General features: G+C 42.0%; 1 protein-coding gene across 4 annotated transcripts in view; it reads right to left on the bottom strand.

Moving 5' to 3' along the window:
- The window catches only part of DRAM1 (DNA damage regulated autophagy modulator 1), a 97,580-nt gene that overhangs the window by 17,254 nt on the left and 68,087 nt on the right, over window positions 1-12,239 (bottom strand). The window lies entirely within an intron of this gene.

Genomic DNA, 12,239 nt, shown 5'->3' with positions numbered 1-12,239 from the left:
TTCTTTGTGGGGTCTTGGTAAGTACTCACCACTGAGACCCTGACCACCTCTCCAGTTTCATCTTCTCCAGTCCCATCTCCCTGCATGCTCCTAGTTCCTGACCACTCCTACCCTTCATTAAGCAATAAAATCCTCCCTTTTTCAACTGATCACAGCTTTTTGTAACTAGAATCAATGCACTTAGATAAAAGAGCAAAACTGAAGATTACTCTCCTCTCTGATCAGAAGTCGGCTTTGATAGTTCTATATCAAAAAACAATAGTGCTAATAACAGCTCCTGCAATCTTTTCAATAACCCTGAGTTATGTTATTACTTTATTCCCTTATTAATAGAAAACAAGTGCTTAGAGAGGTTACCTAATATGGCAAAGACCATAAGCTATAAGGGACTTGACTCAAATTCAGATCTCTTTCCTCCAAAATCCTTACATTTTCCAAAATGTCACTTCCTTTTTAATGCAAAGTATTGTATATACTATTTTTTTTCAATCATTCCTAATGTATAAATAATTTAGCAAAAAGAGTCTCGGCTAGAATGTTCTGTTTGTAAGCCATAAAAAGGAACCCAACAGGACTTGCATGTGTGAGATTCACTCCTCAGTACTATATATGATGAGCCAGGGATCTGCCCACCTCCTGTAAAATATATGAATAAATATTTTTGAAATATGCACAAACTCCCCATGTTAAAAAATTGTGGGGTCCCCAGTCCAGGAGCCTCTAGAGTGAGGCTCACTTTCCGGCATGCTTCTCTCAAGTCATACCAAATGATATCACATCTGCTGATCCCAACCTAATCAATGCAAGTACTACCGTGGTATGCCTCACTTCAGACTGTGTCCAGAAAAATCAGGTGTGGAATGTCAGCCCTTCAGTTTCATTACTCAGATGAGACCTTTCCTTCTACAGAATTCTCTAATTCCATTCTAGATGGTTCACTTCCTAACAAAGTCTCAAAACCTAGATATAGACCAGGTCCCATGAGATAGAGCATATGTTCACAGGTATCCATAAATTAGGGCAAAGTATATACCTGAAAGCAAAAATACACAATAGTCTGCAGTGAGTCAGTATGAAGTTCATAATGAAATAGTGTCTACTTAGACTTAGATACCCTCCTCACCTACTTCCTACTACACTTCCCTCACTCACTCCAAAGCTAACCTTATCAAAACAAGGACTGTAAAAACTGGATAAAGGCAAGAGACTGGCATACTTTAACGATGACTCTTTAGTCACTATCAGACCACCCCATCAGCTGGGGCCCTAGTAAGTGAGTCCTAAGATTCCCAAACAGGCATGATGGACCTAGACCTCGAATAAATCCCTCTCCCTAATATTACCAGTCATCTCTATCAGGAACAACAGAATAGACCCCTTTGTGCACCCATAGGACCTTGTCCTCAACTTGGATCAACAATGGTAGAGAATGTTCCATCCTCCAAAGGGAAGCTGGACAACGTACTCTATGCTACACCTGAGAAAGATAGGTCTTGATATTGGGACAGCTTAGAACATTCCTACTCATGACCACAGAATGTGAGCTCAGATCTACAGGGATGCAGAAGTCACATAGGCTTCTAAGCTGAATATGGGCCCCAGATCAGATCAAATCAGTGGGGTTTACAGTCACCAATATTTATACACCTTTCTGATATTTGGGAGTACTCTTTTCCCTGATACAACTTTTGGTCCTTTTTGCAGCCATGACATCATCTCCCCAGACAATAACTTGGATCCACCTGCATATCAGATTTCAGGCTCAGGGAAAAAGAAAAAGAAAACTAGTATAGTCACAGGCCCTTTGGAATAGAACTAAAATAGGCCTACTAGCTATCTACAAAATGGAGACATCCCCCCCCCCCAACTCTTCATATAAACTTTTCTAGCCTTTAGGTTCATGATTAGTCAACAACTTGTTTGGCTTTATATGTTAACTCTCTTTTAAGCCACCAGGTTCCAGATGCTACCATGATGCCGACCAGACTTCCCTGGACAGACAACCCCACCAATGTGTCCTGGAGCCCAGCTTCCCTGGAGCCCACCCCACTAAGGAAAGAGACAGACAGGCTGGGAGTATGAATCAACCTGTCAAGGCCCATGTTCAGCGGGGAAGCAGTTACAGAAGCCGGACCTTCCACCTTCTGCATCCTACAATGACCTTGGATCCATACTCCCAGAGGGTTTAAGAGTAGGAAAGCTATCAGGGGAAGGGATGGGATAAGGTGTTATGGTGGTGGGAACTGTGTGGAGTTGTGCCCTTGTACCCCTCTTATCCTATGGTTTTTGTCAGTGTTTCCTTTCCTTTTTTTTTTTTTAATTTATTTTCCCTTTTGTTGCCCTTGTTGTTTTATTGTTGGAGTTATTGTTGTTGTTGATGATGTCGTTGTTGTTGGATAGGACAGAGGGAAATGGAGAGAGGAAGGGAAGACACAGAGAGGGAGGGAAAGACAGACACCTGCAGACCTGCTTCACCACCTGTGAAGCGACTCCCCTGCAGGTGGGGAGCTGGGGGCTGGAACTGGGGGCTGGAACTGGGATCCTTAGCCAGTCCTTTGGCTTTGTGCCATGTGTGCTTAACCTGCTGTGCTATCACCTGACTCCCCAGTGTTTCCTTTTTATAAAGTAAAATTTGTTTTAAAAAATTGTGGGGATTGAGCGGTGGCACACCAAGTTAAGTGCAAGGACCCATGCAAGGATACAGGTTGGAGCTCCCATTTACCCAGCTGCAAGGGAGTGGCTTCACAAGTGGTACAGCAGGTCTACAGGTGTCTTTCTGTCTCACTCCCTATCTCTCCCTCCCCTCTAAGTTTCTGTCTGTCCTATCCAACAAAATAATAATAAAAAAATGGCCACCAGGATCTGTGAATTTGTAAGTGCAGGCATTGAGCCCCAGAAATAACCCTGGAGGCAAAAAAATAAAATAAAATTTTTTACAAAGTTGTTTTTGGTAGGGGAGATAGCATAATGGTTATACAAAAAGTCTCTCATCTGGGTCCATCCTCCCAGAGGGATAGAGAATGGGAAAGCTATCAGGAGAGGGGATGGGATATGGAGATTGGGTGGTGGGAATTGTGTGGAACTGTACCCCTCCTGCCCTATGGTTTTGTTAATTTATCCTTTCTTAAATAAAAAATAAATTAAAAAAAAAGTCTCTCATGCCTGAGGCTCCTAAGTCCCAGGTTCAGTCCCCTGCACCATCATAAACCAGAGCTGAGCAGTGCTCAGCTCAGCAGGGGGGAATTTCCTGAAACGCCCTTTCCAAAAAGTTTTTTTTCTAGTACCTTGCAGCTGTACTGCAAATAGACATTTAAAATATTAGCTTATATTAAGCCAGACAATACCATATGCTTCATTCATGTGAGTACTATAAATAAAGCAAACACAAACTCTTAGATTCAGAGAACAGAATGGTGGTTACTGGAAGGGGAGGGGTTTGGATTTGGGAGGCAAAGCAACTGTACAGTGGTGGATGGAAACTAGACTTTCAGTGCCAACCATGATGCAACATACATAGATGCTGCATTATTTGGCTAGATGCTTACACAATTTCATACACCAATGTGAGCACAATAAAAATGTATTTACTTAGCCAAAGAGCAGAAGCAGCCTACATGCCTATCAACAGGTGACTAACAAAGTCATGGGACATATATTCTATGGAATACTATTCTGTAGTTAAAATGGACAAAATGGATGGAACAGGAGGTGATTACACTTAGCAAAGTAAGTAAATAAATGAAAGACAACTACCAGGTGGTTTCATTCATATGCAAAATTGAGACATCTGAAATACATGCGCTTGGAAAAAAATAACAGAAGTAAGCAAACTAAGACTTGTGAGAATTACGGTGGTTATCTTTGGGAGGTGAGAGGGTGTGGATAGAGAACTTTGGTGGTGGGTGTGATATGGAACGATACCTGTAATCTTACAATCTTCCAACTTATTAGTGATCATGAATTAAAAAAAAATAATGTGCTATTTACTTGCCATTCATAGATGTGGTTTCACTACTCCATAATGACTTTTTTTTCAGGTAGAAACAGAAACAAAGAAAGAGATAAAGAGAGGATGAAAGAGACTACAGCAATGGGAGCTGGGCACAAACCTTAAAATTGTATTAAAAAGGGAGTCGGGCGGCAGTGCAATGGGTTAAGCGCAGATGGCGCAAAGCACAAGGACTGGCATAAGGGTCCTGGTTCAAGCCCCCAGCTTACCACCTGCAGGGGAATTGCTTCACAAGCAGTGAAGTAGGTCTGCAGGTGTCTATCTTTCTCTCCCCCTCTCTGTCTTCCCTTCCTCTTTCCATTTCTCTCTGTCCTATCCAACAATGACATCAATAATAACCAACAATAAAACAAGGTCAACAAACAGGAATAAATAAAACAAATATTTTAAAAAATTGTATTAAAAAATTTAGCCCTAGAATTGAGTAAGAAAAATAAAAATATCTGACCAGGGTAGAGTTCAGAAGCAGGGGCTGAAGATATACCTGGTCCCATATTGATAGCGATCTAATTCTGAGTGGTATTTTAGGCACATATATGTATGTGTATGTGTATGTGTATGTGTATGTGTATGATATACACTAACTCATATATATAGATATAATTATTTATTTATTAAGGGGAATATAGGCTCTATAGAGGAAGCAGGAAGTTCCTGCTGTCTTAGGGTTTAAGAAGGCAATAGATAGTTATTGCTATAATCACATTATTTGGCAATTGGATTAACTTTGAAATATCCCTTTGTTAAGATTTGCTGTATCACATATATAATTTTTATTGCCACCAGGATTGTTGCTGGGGTTTCGTGTTGGCATTATGAATCCACCAAGCAGCCATTTTCCCCTTATTTAATTTTTTTAAATTTATTAATGAGAGGGATAGGAGGAGAGAGAGATGATGAACCAGACATCACTATGGTACATGTGCTGCCAGGGATTGAATTTAGGACCTTATACTTGAGAGTCCATTGCTTTACATTGCACCATCTCCCAAACCACTTAGCCTTTTTTCTTTTTCTTTCTTTTTTTCATGTGATATATCAGAGAGAAACTGAGAGGATAGGGAGGAGACAGGGAAAGAGACAGAGAGATACCTACTGTACTTGCTTCACTGCTCATGAAGCTTCCATCTTTCTGAGGTGGGAGCTCTACCCAGGTCCTTACACATAGTAATGTGTACACTCAACCAGGTGTGCCACTACCTGCCCATTTGTTTTGCTTTGTTTATTTTAATGGCTTATAGGGTTGAACCTGTGACCTCTGGTGCCTCATACATGAAAGTCAGTTCCACTACCACTCGTGCCATCTCTCCAGCCTTCAGGCTCACTCTAGAAGAGGCTCAGAGCTAAAGGTCTGGGGCGGGAGTGAGGCTTCATGACAGTGCATGTGTTTTGAATTGTCAATTCTTTTAACAGAAGCAGTTTGGAAGCAGGATTGGGAAGTGGCTGGAATGTTGTAGCTATTTTCCATGTCCCCTAAGGGCTGGGCTAGTGAATCTCACTGCTTCTGGGGGAGATTTGCGTTACTGTTCCGAAGCACTTGTCCACTCTTAGGACTTGGAAGGCAGACACAAATGTGGCTGGAAATTATTGCCGTCTGCAAATTTGAGGGAAGTGGAGAGGGGAAAAATCTTTTACACTCAAAGGATATGTTACAACAGGCCTCCTAGTAGAAAATGTGTGAGAGTAAAACATTACTATTCTGGAGCCAGGGAAGTAGCTCAGTAGTGGGGTGCATGTCTTGCATATGTGCATATGTGAGATCCTGGGCAATACAAGGGAGAGGTTGAAATCCAGAAATCAATTCCTTTTACTATAGCAAAAAAAAACAATAAAATATCGAGGAATAAACCTAACCAAAGAAGTGAAAGACTTGTATACTGAAAAATATGAGTCACTACTCAAGGAAATTGACAAAGACACAAAGAAGTGGAAAGATATTCCATGCTCATGGGTTGGAAGAATTAGCATCATCAAAGTGAATATACTACCCAGAGCCATCTACAAATTTAATGCTATCCCCATCAAGATCCCAAGCACATTTTTTAGGAGAATAGAACAAATGCTACAAATGTTTATCTGGAACTAGAAAAGACCTAGAATTGCCAAAACAATCTTGAGAAAAAAGAACAGAACCAGAGGCATCACACTTCCAGAACGCAAACTGTATTATAGGGCCATTGTCATCAAAACTGCTTGGTTCTGGAACATGAATAGACACACTTACCAGTGGAATAGAATTGTGAGCCCCCACACCTATGGGCATCTAATCTTTGACAAAGGTACACAGACTATTAAATGGGGAAAGCATTGTCTCTTCAATAAATGGTGTTGGAAAACATGGGTTGAAACCTGCAGAAGAATGAAACTGAACCACTATATTTCATCAAATACAAAAGTAAATTCCAAGTGGATCAAGGACTTGGATGTTAGACCAGAAACTATCAGATACTTAGAGGAAAATATTGGCAGAGCTTTTTTCCACATAAATTTTAAAGACATCTTCAATGAAACAAATCCAATTACAAAGAAGACTAAGGCAAGCATAAATCTATGGGACTACATCAAATTAAAAAACTTCTTCACAGCAAAAGAAACCACTACCCAAACCAAGAGACCCCTCACAGAATGGGAGAAGATCTTTACATGCCATACATCAGACAAGAGGCTAATAACCAAAATATATAAAGAGCTTGCCAAACTCAACCACAAGAAAACAAATAACCTCATCCAAAAATGAAGGGAGGACATGGACAGAACATTCACCACAGAAGAGATCCAAAAGGCCAAGAAACACATGAAAAAATGCTTCAAGTCTTTGATTGTCAGAGAAATGCAAATAGATGAGATACCACTTCACTCCTGTAAGAATGTCATATGACAGAAAAGGTAGCAGCATCAAATGCTAGAGAGGTATGGGGTCAAAGGAACCCTCCTGCACTGCTGATGGTAATGTAAATTGGTCCAACCCCTGTGGAGAGTAGTCTGGAGAACTCTCAGAAGGCTAGATAGGGATCTACCCTATGACCTTCAATTCCTTTCCTAGGGATATATCCTAAGGAACCCAACACACCCATCAAAAAGATCTGTGTACAAATATGTTCTTGGCAGCACAATTTGTAATAGCCAAAACCTGGAAGCAACCCAGGTGTCCAACAACAGATGAGTAGCTGAGCAAGTTGTGGTCTATATAAAATGGAATAGTACTCAGCTATAAAAAAAAATGGTTACTTCACTATTTTCAGCTGATCTTGAATAAAGCTTGAAAAAATTCATGTTAAGTGAAATAAGTCAGAAAAAGAAGGATGAATATGGGATGATCTCACTTTTAGGCAGAAGTTGAAAAACAAGATCAGAAGAGAAAACACAAGTAGAACCTGAACTGGAATTGACATATTGCACCAAAGTAAAAGACTCTAGGTTCGTTGGGGGGGAAAATACAGGTCCAAAAAGGATGACATAGGACCTAGTGGGGGGTTGTATTGTTATATAGAAAACTGGGAAATGTTATGCATATATAAACTATTGTATTTACTGTGGAATGTAATACATTAATTCCCCAATAAATTAAAAAGAAATAAAATAAAATGGCAAAAAAAAGGAAAACAAGGGATACTCTAGTCTCTCAACAAAAACAAATATTGCTTTTTTTTTTTTAAATGATGTTGCACACAATAGAATCACACAGGTTATAGTTTTGCTGTACACTTTGTGGACTGCAGAGAATACCTTTTTTTTTTTTTTTTGCCTCCAGGGTTATTGCCAGGGCTCAGTGCCTGCACCATGAATCCACTGCTCATGGAGACCATTTTTTCCCTTTTCTTGCCCTTGTTTTATCATTGTTGTGGTTATTATTATTGTTGTTGCTGCTGTTGTTGGATAGGACAGAGAGAAATTGAGAGAGGAGGGGAAGACTGAGAGGAAGAGAAAGATAGACATCTGCAGACCTGCTTCACTGCCTGTGAAATGATTCCCCTGCAGGTAGGGAGCTGGGGGCTCAAACTGGGATCCTTATGCAGGTCCTTGCTCTTTGTGCCACTTGTGTTTAACCCGCTGTGCTACCACCCTACTCACACTCTGAAGAGTGTGAGACTAGGGCCCAGCTAGAGGCAATAGGAGGGCTGGTAAAATAGCTTATTTGGATCATGTGTTGCTTTGCCATGTGTGATCCCAGTTCGAGTCTGACCCCCACCACACTGAAAGAACTTAATTAATTCAGTGCTGTGGCTTCTCTCTCTCTCTCTCTCTCTCTCTCTCTCTCTCTCTCTCTATATATATATATATATATATATATATATATATGCCAGAAAGGTTCTTTTTGGCCAAGATGAGAAAGAGAGAACATAGGAAGAGCAGGTGGCCAGAATCTCAGATATTCACCAGGTTTGGCACTTTCCTGCATGGTCTAGGGCCTCCACCCTGCCCCCATCTCCTCCTGATGATCAGACCTCCTGATGATCAGACAAGCTGTTTCTCTGAATCAGCAAGGTAACGACTTGCTATGGTTAGAAGAGAATTTTCTGACCTCTGTCTGAGGACTCTGATCCTGAATCTGTTTTTTATCTCACCTTCAGTATCACTTTACTGGGGGAATGGATTTATACAATTGTCATCATGAGAACACTTTTCCAGATTTACACAAGGCAAGTATCAGTATAACTCATCCTCCGCCAAACTGCTATGAGGTACATAGCCTCCCCTTGGTACTCCTCTTTTGCTTTGTTTGATTGGAAAGTCTTCATCAGGGACAGGGGAAACAGCATAGTGATTATGCAAAAAAAATGTTCTTTTTTCCTTCTTCTTTACCAGAGCACAGCTCAGTTCTGGCTTATGGTAGTGTGGGGGGGTCAGCTAGGAAGGATCGTCAGTTTCCCCAATGAATGGGTACTCACGGGATGCACCACGGGAAGGTCGATCCAATGCATCCCGTGAGATGCATCCTTGAGAGGCTGCTTCTGTCACGTATTTCTCCTCTTACAGAGAAATTCCTATCACCCGCCCAAGCTGGTTTCCGCCCAGGAAGATCTACCTGCGAACAAGTCCTGGCCCTCTCAACTTACATTGATAATAGATTCCAGAAGAATTTAAAGACGGGTGCTGTCTTTGTGGGTCTCACAGCAGCCTATGACACGGTCTGGCACCGTGGTCTCCTAGTCAAGATCTCAAGATGCCTGCCTCCATGGGTGGCCAACACTATATCGTTTCTTCTCCAAAACAGAAGATTCCGGGTGCATCTGGGTGACAAGTCTGGCAGATGGAGACTTGTTTCAAGTGGCCTCCCCCAGGGCTCTGTTCTGGCTCCTACGCTATTTAATATTTACATCAATGACCTTCCAGAAACTACTTCAAGGAAGTTCATCTACGCCGATGACATCTGCTGTGCAACTCAGGCATCCAAGTTTGACATCCTCGAAGAAACACTCAAAAAAGACATGTCTCTGATATCTGATTACTGTAAAAAAAAAATGGCGACTAATCCCTAGCACTGCAAAAACGGTATAATCTGTTTTCCATCTACACCATGCCTCGGCCTCGCGTGAGCTTAATGTGCAGCTTGACGATATGAGAATCCGGCATGAAGCCCAGCCAGTCTATCTTGGCGTTACTCTCTATCGCACCCTGTCATTTCATGAACATCTCATAAAAACTGCAGCAAAGGTGGGCGCGAGGAATAACATCATTGCAAGACTGGCCAGCTCCTCATGGGGCGCGAGCGCTTCCACACTACCATCATCATCTCTGGCATTATGCTATTCCACTGCAGAATACTGTGCCCCAGTATGGTTCCGTAGCCCCCATGTGCACTTGGTCGATTCCAAATTATATTCCTCCATGAGGATAATTTCTGGAACCATCTGTTCCACCCCGGTTCCATGGCTGCCAGTTCTTAGCAACATCGCCCCGCCAGATATTCGTCGGGATGCGGCATCATCTAAGTTCATTTCCCATGTCTACGCTCGACCGGACCTGCCAATATACGCGGATATCTTCGCCCACCCTGTCCAACGCTTGACGTCTCATTATCCAATCTGGTCTCCTACGCCTACACTGAACTTCTCTGTTCCAGACTCTTGGAAACAGAGTTGGCAGTCAGCTGAGGTAAAGAACAAACACCTCATCACAGACCCCTGCAAGCGTCAACCCGGCTTTGACCTAGCACGTTATGATTGGGCCCTCCTCAATCGCTATCGAACAGGCCATGGCCGGTGCGCCGCTATGTTCCATCGCTGGGGAGCCAAGACAACCTGAACTGCCCCTGCGGCTACAGACAGACTATGACCCACATAGTCAACGACTGCCACCTCTCCAGATTCGAAGGAGGTCTCGAAACTTTACATCAGGCTTAACCTGACGCTGTTGACTGGCTACGGAAGAAGGGCAAACGCTAAAAGAAGTGTGGGGGGTTGAACCTGTAACTTTGGAGCCTCAGGCATGAGAGTCTCTTTGCATAACCATTATGCTATTTACCCTGCCCTAAAAAAAAAAATACTTTCATGCCTGAAGCTCTGAGATTGCAGGTTCAATCCCCAGCACCACTGTGAATCAACTGAGTGGTGCTCTGATTGCTCTCTCTCCCTCTCTCTGTGTCTTTCTCTCTCATTATTATTAAATAGGGACAGAGAGAAATTGAAAGAGGAGGGGGAGATAGAAAGGGTGAGAGACAGAGACACCTGTAGCACTGTTTTCCCATTCATGAAGCTCTCCCCAGGCAGGTGGGGACCAGGGGCTTGAACCTGGTCCTTGCATACTGTAATATGTGTGCTTAATGAGGTGGTCCACCACCTGGCCCCCTGCAAAATGCATATATATAGATATATATATTAATTTATCTATTGTGGAATTAATGGTTTACAATCCACAGTAAAATACAGTAGTCTATACATGAATAACATTTTCCAGTTTTCCACATAATTCAACCCCCCTCTAGGTTATATGTAATATTGCCCCCAGGGTTATCACTGGGGCTCTGTGCCTGCACTATGAATCCACTGCTTCTGTGGCTATTGTTTTTTATTATTCTTTTAGATAGAACAGAAAGAAATTAAGAGAGGAGGGGGATATAGAGAGGGAGAGAGACAGATAGCAGGCACCTACAGACCTGCTTCACTGCTTGACACCCCCCCACACACAGGTGGGGATCTGGGGGCCCCAACCAGGATCCTTGTGCAGGTCCTTGAGCTTAGTACTATGTGCGCTTAACCAGTGCACCACTTCCCCTCCTCCCCCAATATATTTAAAAAAGAAAAAAGTCTTAACTCAAATAGCGTGCAAGGCCTGCCTGTGTGAAGTCTCAGGTTAAATTCCCAGTACCACATATACTATACCAATGTACTGATCTCTCTCTCTCTCTCTCTCTAATTAAACAAATCTTATTTAAAAAAAAACTGAGCCAGTACAAAATCTTATACCCAAAGTTTAGAGAAAAATTCAAATCTGAGAGAATTTATATCCTAACAAAGGTATTTTCAGCGCCTTCCTGTGGAATAAGAACTAGAGAAAAGAACAATTCCTCTTTCAATTCATAGGCTTTGTATCTAAGATCTTCCATACAGAGAGTGAGGAATAATGCAGAGCTAGTGGATGGAAATCACAGGTGAGAAGTCCCAGGTTCAATTCCCAGCACCATAAGTAGCCAGAGCTTAGTGGTGCCCTGGTTAAAAAAAAGAAAAAAAATTCACTATCAAATATATATATATATATATATATATATGTGTGTGTGTGTGTGTGTGTGTGTGTGTATATACATATATACATACACATACATATCCCCCACCTGCCCAGGAAATAGCACAACGGATAAAATATTAAAACTTCCATTAAGCATGAGTTTGACCCCCAGCAATGCATATACTAGAGTGATACTCTGGTTCTCCCTCTCCTTCTCCCTCCCTCTCAATATACCCCAAAGTGAAATGGACTAATATCAAGCAGTCATATACATATTATCTATCCTGATTCAATCCTGTTTCTGTTTCCTCCAAAGGAGAGGGAAGAAACACAAAAGGGAGAAATATTGGTTCTCAGTAGCTTTCCATTCAGCTGGAGAAGGAATTGTTCTTGTTACAACTTGAATTTGCTCTTTCTTGCTGGGCTTGTAGAGAGGTTGCCTTTGCTGCAGTCCACGAGTGCTCCCTATTGTCCATTTCCGGAAGCGCAGGGCAGAATGGATTACTAAACCAGACCGGGGCACCCTAATGCCCTCTACACTTTATTAATGGGTAAATCTCAAAAA

The sequence above is a fragment of the Erinaceus europaeus genome, chromosome 7, assembly GCF_950295315.1.
Source record: "Erinaceus europaeus chromosome 7, mEriEur2.1, whole genome shotgun sequence".
NCBI lineage: Eukaryota > Metazoa > Chordata > Mammalia > Eulipotyphla > Erinaceidae > Erinaceus > Erinaceus europaeus.
This window is presented reverse-complemented; position numbering and strand designations above follow the sequence as displayed.